The 12,484-nt window shown below is 32.9% G+C and overlaps 1 pseudogene; it reads left to right on the top strand.

Moving 5' to 3' along the window:
• Positions 1–3,454: 3,454 nt before the first annotated feature.
• LOC134264203 (protein mono-ADP-ribosyltransferase PARP15-like) lies at positions 3,455–9,463 on the top strand (annotated as a pseudogene).
• Positions 9,464–12,484: the final 3,021 nt, after the last annotated feature.

Raw genomic sequence — 12,484 nt, forward strand, 5'->3', positions numbered from 1 at the left:
CGGCAAAACAGTAATGGACTCTATCAGTTTTCTCCTCGTATGTATGTCTCTCTGTTCGTCTACCTGTCTATCTGCCCATCAGTCTGTAAACTTTTCACATTTTAGACTTCTCCTGAACCATTGGGTCAGTTTCAACCGATGCCATAAAACATTCTTGGCCATATTCGTTTTTCGTTTTTTTAAGAGTAGATTGATTGATTGTGTATTGTTTAACGTCCCGCTCGAGAATTTTTCACTCATATGGAGACGTCACCGTATGCCGGTAAAGGGCTTCAAAATTTGACCTTTACTCGGCCCTCAGGGCCATTGAGCAGTGAAGGATCTTTATTGTGTCAACGCCTGCCGCTGACACGGGGCCTCGGTTTTTAAGGTCTCATCCGAAGGACCCGCAACTTTCACTTCAAAGTGCCGAGTGCATAGCGAAGGAACAGTTGCTACCCATTTTTTATTGACTTGGGTCACTCGTGGCCGAGATTCGAACTCACGACCTCCCGATCACGGAGCCAGCGCTCTACCGACTGAACTACCGTGAACGGTTTTTAAGAGTAGATAATATAGAATAAGTTAAAATTAAGTGGCACCTTTACGAAAGCCCAGAAGGCTCATTCGAGATTCAAGTTTCGAAATACGAGATTCGAAATTCGAGATTCGTAATTCGAGTTTCGAAATTCAAGATCCAAACTAACCAATCAAAAGCGGGTTCAACTTTTATTACTTCCCTTTGTTACGTTTTTACTATCAAGAAACCGTTGAATATATTTATAACAAATGGATCATTTGCTAAAATGATAATGCAAGAAAAAATGTTTTATGTATTAAAACGAAATAAAAATAAAATTTAATTTACATTTTGAAAAATACGTATATAATCTTATTTTTCTAATTTAACAAAATAATAAATACGTACGAGGGCCGTTCAAAAATTACGCGGACTGTGCTATTATTTACTCTTACAGACGTCATACAGTTATAAAACTTCACAGAAATATGTATCCTAAAGATTCCAATAAATTTTGGGCAAAATTTCTGTATTTTAAAAAAATTCTACTAAAATAATACGTATGTTGATATCGCTGATGGAGAGGTACGGAGTACGACAAAAAATTTGAAGCAAAAGCATGCGGGATCAAAAATTTAACTCATTAATTTTCTAAAACTCGCGATTTTTTTCCACAATTTTCTCAAATGTACCTTTAAATTGTTCTATTATTATGTATTTAGATTTCTGACGTGATATTTGAAGTACTAACAGAAATATAGTGATTTTTCTCTAATGCGATTCCCGTGAAAACGACTGTGAAAATGACGTCTCCTGAATTGACGGCGCACCACACTTTTGTTAAATTATGTTAATGCTCGAGATATCGCCAACATAGACCCAAAATATGCATAATGAAACATGTAGTAAACTAGGGTATTCGTGGCATTCGTCCACAAATATCAAATTGAAATTTTAGACCGTTAGACCTCTGTTAAAAAGGCTATACGGGAGGACGGGAAGAAGATTATAGACAAAAACTTTATCCGCACTGTAAAGAACGTGATTGAGAGTCACCAATATCACACTATATCTCATAAATACCTGTAGTTTTTGGTTTTAAAACAAAAAAAGAATATTCTTTACTTGTTTAATAGATTTTAAGCTTGACAAGAAATGGTGTTTGGATGTTGAGTAGATAAGGTAACTCAAACTATACAGGTACTCTTGGGAAAATGTTGAGAAAATGAAAGCTCAATCACATATTTTTCATAATGCCCGTGACGTCGAAGATTTTGCTGCTCCGTGACTCAATGATATGTCCTTAAAAATCACTCAAAATTGATACCAGTTTACGACATATTGATATGAAATTTTGAAGACCACATAAATAAAGATTCTTTTATATTATGTGTGACATTGTGCTCGATTATGTCGTCAAATATTTTTTCTGTGCAACAAGTCCGCGTAATTTTTGAACGGCCCTCGTATATATGGAATATTATATGGTCTTATCGTTGACTTGCAGAACAAGTAGGTCAACTAATTTTATTTCATCAGATTGTTACTGATGGAGAATGTTGCATTTGATTATAATTAGATATGAAATATTATGAATCTTATCTACAATGCATAATAATTTTAGGGTATATATTTCATTACATTTATGAAGGGTACATTTGTGCAGTGAGACTTGACTGCCGAATCGAATTGTAGCGTTATATAAGGTTTTATAAGAGTATCTTTTAGACTTTGGCCATAAAGCTATGGTCAGAGACTAAAATATAATACCATAACGCTATATAGTTGTGCATCTTTTTTAAACTCATCTACTCTTTGATATAAGATAAAATAAATGCCGCATTTATTTTAATTCATATTGCCAAGCTGTATTGTAGATATAATTGTTAATTAATTCAAGAAATCAAAGCCTTAGATGAAGATAAGTAATTAATACTTAATTTTTATGTATTTCCTCTATCAGGAAAACGAACGCGATTTTTGTTTATCAATACTACGTCGTCTTTCAAGTTTCAAGCCTTTCAGTGTGTTTGGAAAAATGGGCAGGCGGGGTGGGAAGGGGTGGCGTTATTGTTAATCTTTAGACACTTGACACCTATTCATAACTTTATTTATATGTCATCAACCCCGTAAACAAAGTATACAACACAAATATATAATTATATATATTCCTGATATATGTATTCTATTTAATATTTAAGAAGCCATTATATAAATTGAAGTATGTCTTGCTGATCAAAAATCAATTGTTTATTTAAATTTCCTTCTAATATATATATATAACACTCTTTCTTGCATTGTAATTTAATTAAATGACTTATTTGTTATTTATATATAATGATTTCTTGATAGTAAAATCATAATAAAGGGGAGTAATCAAATCTTGAACCCGCTTTTGATTGGTTAATCTGGATCTTGAATCTCGAAATTCGAATTTCGAATCTCGTATTTCGAACCTTGAATCTCGAATGAGCCTTTTGGGAGCTTTTGATTGGTTAATCTGGATCTTGAATCTCGAAACTCGAATTTCGAATCTCGAATTTCGTATTTCGAACCTTGAATCTCGAATGAGCCTTCTGGGCTTTCGTACATCTTTAATTTTTTTCTCCTGACAAAATTTGTTGAAAGTTGAAACTTACATCTATATGAAACCTTTCATAATATTGATTAAAATTTGTTTAAATCATGTCTCCCCGGGGTAGATTGGGGTGACAAATGGGAACCAATTGAAAGAAAGGAATGTAAGAAAAGTCTTCCCAGGAACAACAAAGCCATGATAAGTCATATTGATACTGAAGCATCCGCAGATAGTGTGGATCCAAGCTTGTTCAAATCAAGACCCCTTAAGTAAGGTGGGCCAAAATGGAGGATTCAACTGTTATGGGAAATGTTTAGGGAAAAGTCTTTTAAAAAAATTCTTCTAAAGAAAAGGAAAGCCACTATTATCATATTAATATGGAAGAACCTGAGGTAGTGTAGATTTAATTTAGTTCATATCATGGTCCCGAGGGTTTGTTGGGGCGACATTTGAGGAACAAATTTTTACAAAGAAATTTATTGGAGAAATTTTCGTCATAAGAACAGCAAAGCCATGTTTAGTCATATTGAAATGGAAACATCTTAAGGAAGTGTAAATTAAATTCCTTTCAAATCATGGGTAGGATGGAGAAGGATGAGATCATGATGAAGAGATTTAATTTTCTCTAAAACCTTTTCCTCAAGAACTCTAAATCATATTTATTCGCATTGATTCAAAAGTCATTGTTAACATTTGTAAACATATAGAAAATCCAAAACTCTTTAGTTCCAAACAAACTTAAACAAATGACCCCAAAACCTGAATTAGATCCACCTCCATAGGCGTCGGAAACAAATTGAAAGTGGGGGGCTAATTGAAAGGGGGGATAAACAAACAAAAAAAGTAAATCCCAATGTTCAATGCCTACATACTAGTATTATATAGATTTGCACAAAAAGTGGGGGGCTAGCCTGTTTACATGAAAATGCTTTGTTTAATGATACAGGCAGATGTGTTAGTGAGTAGTGGACCAAAAAACTTACAACTCAACAATAACGGGTTATCTCAAGCTTTGTTGACATTTGCTGGTAAAGAAATGCAAGATGAACTAAACCAGAATTATCCCAATGGTGTTGAATACGGAGACATTTCTGTCAGTGGAGGTTATCAGCTTCCATGCAAATTTGTGTACCACGGAGCCCTGCCAAAATGGGGAACCAGTCAACCTGATCCATTATCAGTAATTTTAATATTATGATCCGTTTTTGATATACTATAATTTAAACATGACGATAAACGCATTTAAATTTTTGGTTGTATTACACACCTGTTTTCTTTGGTAAATTGCTTTGATTCGATTGATAATCATGGTATTATTTTGGTATTTTTAGACGTTAGAGAATTTCATGGGGAAATGTCTGGAAACAGCAAACAAGTATTTTACAAGATCCATTGCTTTTCCAACTCTTGGAGTTGGGTTTTTACATTTTCCTAGTGATCAATCGGCAAAACTGATGGTTAAAGCAATACGAGATTTTACTGTGAAACATTCTCGGACGAATATCAGGGAAATTAGTATTGTGGTGTATAATAGAAGCCATGATTGGTCCAATGTTCAAAATGTGAGTTGTGACATTCCATTTTGTTTATATTTTTTTAAGATAAAGAAGTTTCACTTCTGCTGAGAGAAAAATAATTAACTGTCAGATTACGAATGTTCTTTGCAAATGATTAATTGTAATAATATCTTTTTGGAGTTAAAAATACGTTGATAATATAAAAATGTATTTTTGAAAGTTATAACAATTTGTTTTTTTTTTAATTATTTTCTTACAATTGTTAAACTAGCTTTTTATATATAAAGATCACACAAACAATGATTATGTGGAAATTAATTACATTTTCTTACATCAGGAAATCACAAAAGATCTAGAGTAGCACAAGTTACAAAATGAAAAATATGGAGATAACGAACAGTATTTCAAGATCAGAAGTCCATAAAACAATATAAACAGGAACAGAGCAAATACGGACCTCCAAATTATTAGAGGTAGGATCAGGTGCCATGGAGTAGTGAGCATCCCCTGCCGACCGGTTACACTCGCCGTGTGCTCCTTGTCATGATCGGGAAATAACGGAAAAACCGTCGGCAGGCAGTGTATAAATAATGAACTAGCAATTATTTGAAAAAACGTCATTCAGTTCTTGACTCAATGATAAATTGTATTTGCTGATGAGATCATTTTATCGACAATAGAACTTACGAAACGATGACTTTAAACGAGACTGCTGCAATTCTTGTTTCAATAACTTATTTTTCAATAATCTACCTCGTTTTAGAAGTTGTTCATTCGTAGAGCATGCCCTTCGAATCAGCTGAGATATATAAACTCCGTATGCAGGTGACGAATATCATCAACTACCCTTACTGCATAAGTAAGGGAAGTTGCAATTGACGATAGAAAATTAAAGTCATCACGTTTATCATAATGCTTGGTTGTTAGATTACTATTGACGTCTTTTTCACGTAAAATATCCAAATATGAAACAGATGTGTCAGACTCTATGGTATCTTTTATCTCAAACTCAGCAGGATATATCGTATCGACATTAGAATGGAAATTACCATTGTTATCGCCCATCGTACCATTGTCGATATATCTAAATGTCGAGTTAAAGGCCACGGCAAGTGTTTTCTTCTTTTCACGCATAAGATTTTGTACAAATTCTACTTCATATGAACACAAAAATAGGTCTGCTAATAAAGTGGCGCAATTAGTACCCATGGGAATTTCAAAAGATTCCAATAGATTCCAATAGAAGACCTGGTCTCCAAAAAACAACATACATATTGTTCCATTTTTTTGAAAAAGCAGCTGTCAATGATATCAAAAAACCTGGACTTTAATTTATCGTGGGGAAGGTTTGTGTATAAATTGAAGTAATAAAAGTCGTAAGTGTTTAAGCTGTTGATTTTGGTAAAATCTTGTGATTTCAAATTGTCCAAAAGTTGCTTGGAATTTTTAAGTATCCACATCTGATATACACTACTTCTTGAATATATTGTTGCACAATACTCTTGTTTCTCATTCACTACCGTTTATATCTTAGTGAGGAGTAATGAAAGAGGCTTGGTTGAATATTGACTGGAACCTGCTATGTATCTTTGCTTGTAAGGATTCTTATTAAGTTTCGGAATCTAATATATATATATATTGTAGTTCAAATTCATTTTGGTTCTTTGGGATATCAAGAATATTGAAATTGACATATGATTTTAAAGAACCTCTTCCTTAAAAAGGCTATTGTGAATATTGGATTACCACTTGTAGAATTAAATTCAAGTTCTAAAATACAATTTTAATGAGCATTACAAACGAAGACAATGTTGTTAACATGCTTTGTCAGCAGGGAAAAGTACTTACTGATCAGTGATCATGTAATCTATCAAATTCTTTTTTCACTTCTGGATTATTAAATACAAAAGGATAACTGGTTTTTATATTGCTCCTCAGTCGTTTATACAAAAAGAATGTCATTTTTATTTGATGCATCTTCATTGATTTTCTTTAAATTGGCTAAAGACAATATAAACTATAAACTAAAGGAATGGAAATATTGCTTTTTTCATTTTTTTTAAAGGAATTTATGAAGGAATTAAAGGTAGGATCATCGAGGGCCACTGTTGTTCGAGGGACCTCAGGTCTGTAACATTAGCTACTAATTAAATATTAAGATATAAAAACACAAATAAAGTTTTTTACCTGCATTTAAAAAGAGTCCAAAATATAAAAAACCATGCCCCCCTTATTTTGATAATAAATCTGATTTACATAGGCGTTATACATATTTTTATGTGATTTAAATGTTTATATCTGTGGAAAATCATTCTGCATAAGTTATAAACCTTAAAAAGTATGAGTGTTCCGTATCATTTAAGCCAGTAGCACTGTGACCCAACAGTCATGTTCTGGTCAGGTTGGGGGTATTCCTGTCACTGTTCTAGTTGGGAGTCTTGTCGAACAAAAGGTGAATCTCGTCATATTTTTCTTTGATCAATTTTTATTTATAGATCTAGACATAATTTTACTGATAATAATAAATATTGAAATTCTTATATTTAAACTTAATATCACAATACAGAAATGTGCTAAAATTTGAATATCGAGTCTCAAAATTTCAAAGATATATTTTTTTAAATAGGCGAACGTCATTGTTAACAGCGTTGCCCATGATGTGGCCATGGCGTCAGGAACATCTGCTGCAATACGTACAGCAGCTGGACCTGGGTTATCCCAAGAACTGATTCAAAAGTATCCCCAAGGAATTAATCATGGCGACATCGCTGTATCAAAGGGACACAATCTGAGCTGCAACGAAGTTTACCATGGCACCCTGTTACCATGGTATTCAAAACGTTCCGGAAGTACGAAGCTTCCTGATGAGGTTAGCAAAAATTAAATCTTGTAACTTCGAACAGAGATGCCAAAAAGAAAAAAAAAAGAAAACAAAAAATGCTAGTGGGATCTTTAAGTTAATGAATTTGCATTGTATTTGCTAGAGGACTTCGTCTTGGGCTGTTTGGAGAAAGCAAATAAAAGTGGCTACACGTCCATAGCAATTCCCGCTCTTGGAACTGGGAATCTTAAATTTCCTGCAGACGTGGCAGCTGCAAAAATAGTATCTTCTGTAGAAAAGTTTTCTAAGCAACGAAAGCAACAGAGTATCTCAGATATACGAATTGTATTGTTTGGGGGAAGTAGTGATTTACCTAAATTGGAATCGGTAAATATTCATTTGTCGAAGAGTAAAAAAAAGCATGTAACTTATATATCATATACATGTATAGTATTATAATGTGATTACTCTGTGTTTGAACTACATTCAACATATCTTTATTAAAAATATGCTAGTAATGCAATAATATTTTAAATTATATATAAATTTAAAATTCTGTATCTTTGGTTTTATATTGACAGACATTCAGGGACGAAATAAATCACGTCAATTCTTCAGGTATAATATAATACATTGAACAAATTAGAAATGCATTGTAAAGGAATTACCGATCACTCATTTAATTCATTTATCTTTGTACTTAAAGGTAAAACTCCTGCAGATGCTCCAGCCCCAAACAGTTCTAAGAACTTACAACCAATTCCACAACGAGGCACAAAAGCTTACCTTGAATATAAATCTGAAGAAGAGCTCAGATCACCATCTTATTGGACTAAATATACCTCCGACAAAAAACTCAAGGAGTGGAATCTGCAAGTAAAATCAGAGAAGTTCCATTTGGAAAATATTGACCAAGTAACTCATGGATCCATTGAAAATGCATTAAAAAAAGACTTTAAGAAATGCACGTATTGTAAGCATTCAGAGACTTGAAAATGTGGAATTGTTTTTTGAGTATGGAGAGAAATGCCAGAAGCTATTCCGAAAAGCAAGCAGAGAAGGGTGTTTCACCCCACTGGATAAAATTCCACAGTCAAGTGGGCCTGTAAAAGTAATGGGATCATTGGATCCTTCCATGACGAAACATACTCATTCCGAAATAAATGAGTACTATTTTTTCCATGCCACGAATTACAATTATGTTGACGCCATTTGCAGTCAAGGATTGGACAGTCGGCTTGCAGCGAACGGAAGACTTGGGGCGGGTGTGTATGGAGCTGAAGTAGCCTCAAAGTCACATTCATATACAAGTAATCCCCAAGCACTTCACTGAACTTCTATATAAAAATTTCTGAGTATGTGCCAAGTGCTCAAACTCCGTACTACAAAACCATACTCATGCTCAAAATTCCTCTCTTGCTTGTGTTTTTAAATTTTGTGCATAAGTAAGGTTCTAGAGAACGAAGTATGAGTTTGAGCAAAGAGTACGTTCATAAAACGATTTATAACCCCCAGCTTTCTGGACTCTAACTGCTAACCATGCATTATGCAAGCAAACAAAAAACGACAAAAATGTGTCTGAAGAGTATTCAACACATTCAATTTTTCGATAAATCCAAAAAATATGAAACAGTTGAGCAACTGGTTATGTCGCTTTTAAAAAAAATTTACAACCATTTGTAAATTTGTCTGTTTCTTTCATTTAGGAAATGAGAGCCAAATCCGTCACCCTATGTTTTTGGTAAGAATGAGTCTTGGTGACATTTATCTGACCAGTTCAGGCGGAAATTATAAGAGGCCGCCATGCAAAATCTGTACGAACCCTGTGTGTACGACTCATCTGGAAATCCATGACAGTGTAGTAGCCAATGGTGGAGCCTTTTCAGATCGAGAGTTTGTTGTTTATGATAGAAACCAGTCCTATCCCGAGTATCTTATTTGGTACACTTGTTAGAGTAGGCTTCTGTTTTATTTCATTTCAAAATTTCTGTGCTGATGTGTATAATAAAAACAAACTACTAAAAAGTCAGACGACACGTTTCTCAATAATTCATAATTGTTCCCAAGAATTGCGATTAATATATTGCTTTATTTATTTTTTTATTTTTTTTATTTTTTGGGTTTGTTTGTCATAACAAAAATGAGACACTGAATACCAAGTATTTATGCAAGATAACAGAGGATGTTTTTACTATACTCTAAAACCTTGTATGATATTAGATCCAGTTCTACCGGTGTTTAATCAAATTTATAACTTGAAACAATTTTCTGGAATTTTATGTCTAGAGACTCTCTCAAGCTTTTTTCTCCTTCTCTCGGAGCCTTGTATGAAAACATTATGAAAAATAATTGTTGAATTTATTTTTTATATTTTTTATGTTTAAAGCTTTGGAAATGATAAGATTTCATATTGACTATGAATATTTTGTTTATGACGTTGACATCCTTTTGTTAGTATTTTTCTGTACGTTCAATTTTACTGCATTTTTAAAATTGTAAATTAAAAACATGTTTTACTGATTTTGTACCCATTGTTTTATTGACTTTTTTTTAGTTATGAATGTTATGTATATTGAAAATGAATAAATTAATATTATTAATGAATATATTATTTAAATTTCTAGTTAGTACAGTGTTTGCGTGCGACAGATAATACATGTGTATATTATGATAAATAAAAATCAATTGGAAATTATAACGATTGCAATACCTTATACAATTTTTGCTGCAAGAGAAAAAAGAAAACGTTAGAAAAGTTTAAGCAGATAAGAAAGAAAACAATATGTCTTTGTGAGACATTAAAACCTCTGTATCATGAAGAAAGGTTAAAGCTTCTCGAGTGCACCTCCAAGTTTTAGGCTAAGAGGACGAATATGAAGAAAAGTATTGCCACAAGGAAAATGTCTGTTACAGAAAAATCCTTGCAACAACTGTTTAAAGGTTACGGCGAAGTTTTTAGTATTTTAAAAGGAGGTACACCTCCAGGGTCAAAGTCAAAGAGTCCAAATTAATGGTGCTTAAAATTTTGAAGGTTTTGTCATAAAGAATACACAGGTGAAACATAAAAGCCCGATCACTAAATGTTTAAGTAGTACGACCCAGCAATATTTTCAAAAATATGTCAACCACCAAGATCAAAAAATCAAAATTGTTGATACTCTAGAGATGCTTTGTCACTTTACAACCAAGCATTCAAAAGTTATAAGAAAGGCTAATGTAATTTTGAACAAGTTGAAGAACTTAAAAAAGGACTGCAATACGTGGACCATATGCATGTGTTTCTATGCGAAATTCATTAGAGAAAATGTCTAGGTTAAGTGAATATTTTTGGAGGTTCGTTCACATTTACACAATGATCTGCCTACTTTGACTGAAAGTAAATTCATTGCTATGTTATCAAATTTTATTTTGAATTAGCCTATAATTTTCTAATTTAAAAAAATCGGACTACAAGTATTTTGATACATGTAAACATATCGGCTGGGGCATCTGTCCTGGATTGATACGGATGAGATCTATCATTGGAAAATAGATCTGATGGTACACGTGTAGCATAGCTCAGTAGTACGCAGATTTTTTTTTAATTTTCGGAGCCCTCCTCCCTCCCCCATATGGAAAACTGTTGCTACAGTCATCTATCAAGCTGTATTTAGATTGCTGTATATCAAATTTTTTTTGCGAGCCTTGATGCAAAAAACTAATAATGACGAAGACTTGGTCTATCTTTTAAAAGGTAGGACTATTCGTTGAATGAATTTTTATGGAACGCCATCACTGCCTTATAGCATAGAACTATGCATTTATTATGTCAATTTATCATTACGTGATGTGAACATATCTTAACGTTATGTCAATTTTTTATGAGATTATGTAAAAATATCTTTACATCATGTCAATGCTGCATTACATGAAGTAAATACATCCTTTCGTTATGTCAGCACTTCATAACTTGAAGTCAAAAATTCATTATGTGAAGTGATAATGTGTTTACATTGTGTTAAAACTTTATTACGTGAAAGGAATGTTTCTTTACATCATTTCATTTCTTAAATATGTGAGGTCAAAATTGCATTACGTCAAGTGAATTGTGTTTTATAATTAAACTTATCATCACATGAAGTCAAAAATCCATTCCTTTTTGACTGTGTATATTTCTATTATATCAAAGCATTATTGAATGATATGGATTTATCTTTATTTTACAGCGAGAGCATCATGATGTGAGGTGAACACATCTAACCTTTATGTCAGTGCTTTATTCCGTGGTGTAAAAAGTGTATGACATTATGTGAACATATCTTTATATTATATCAACTCTTTATTACATTATGTCAAAACTCCATTCCGTGATGTGGATATATAATTACGTTATGTCAACTCTTTCTTATGTGATCTTAAAATATCTTTATATTGTGTTAACTCTTTATCAGGTTGATTCCAAAAGTGCATTACTTGATGTAAAAATACATTTACATCATATCAAAGCTGTATATGTGGTATAAAATGAATGTTGACGACCGTGTTTTTATGACTGGTAAGAGGAGGGGGGGGTGTCCTGATTGATTAGGAAGAATTACAGTCACAAAATATCAGTCCCCCTCTTTTCCCAAACATAACTTTACAATAGAAAATGTAATGTTTGGAAGGTTTACACGATGCAATAGTAGTGTGGGATAATGTCATAAAGAGTTGACATAATATAATGGAAGGTTGACACGATGCAGTAGTAGTGTGGGTTAAATTTATAAAGAGTTGACAAAATATAATGGAAGGTTGACACAACGCAATAGTAGTGTGAGTAAATGTCATATAGAGTTAACATTATGTAAAGGAAGGTTTACACAATGTAATAATAGTGTGAGTAAATGTCATAAAGAGTTGACATGATGAAACGGAAGGTTGACACAATGTAATAGTAGTGTGAGTAAATGTCATATAGAGTTGACATTATGTAAAGGAAAGTTCACACTATGCAATAGTAGTGTGAGTAAATGTCATAAAGAGTTGACATAATGTAATGGAAGGTTGACGCAATCCAATTGTTGTGTTCTGCTATAAGGCTGTGACGG

Source organism: Saccostrea cucullata, unplaced genomic scaffold (assembly GCF_032062105.1).
Source record: "Saccostrea cucullata isolate Sc308-1 unplaced genomic scaffold, CSIRO_AGI_Scuc_v1 ctg2987, whole genome shotgun sequence".
NCBI lineage: Eukaryota > Metazoa > Mollusca > Bivalvia > Ostreida > Ostreidae > Saccostrea > Saccostrea cuccullata.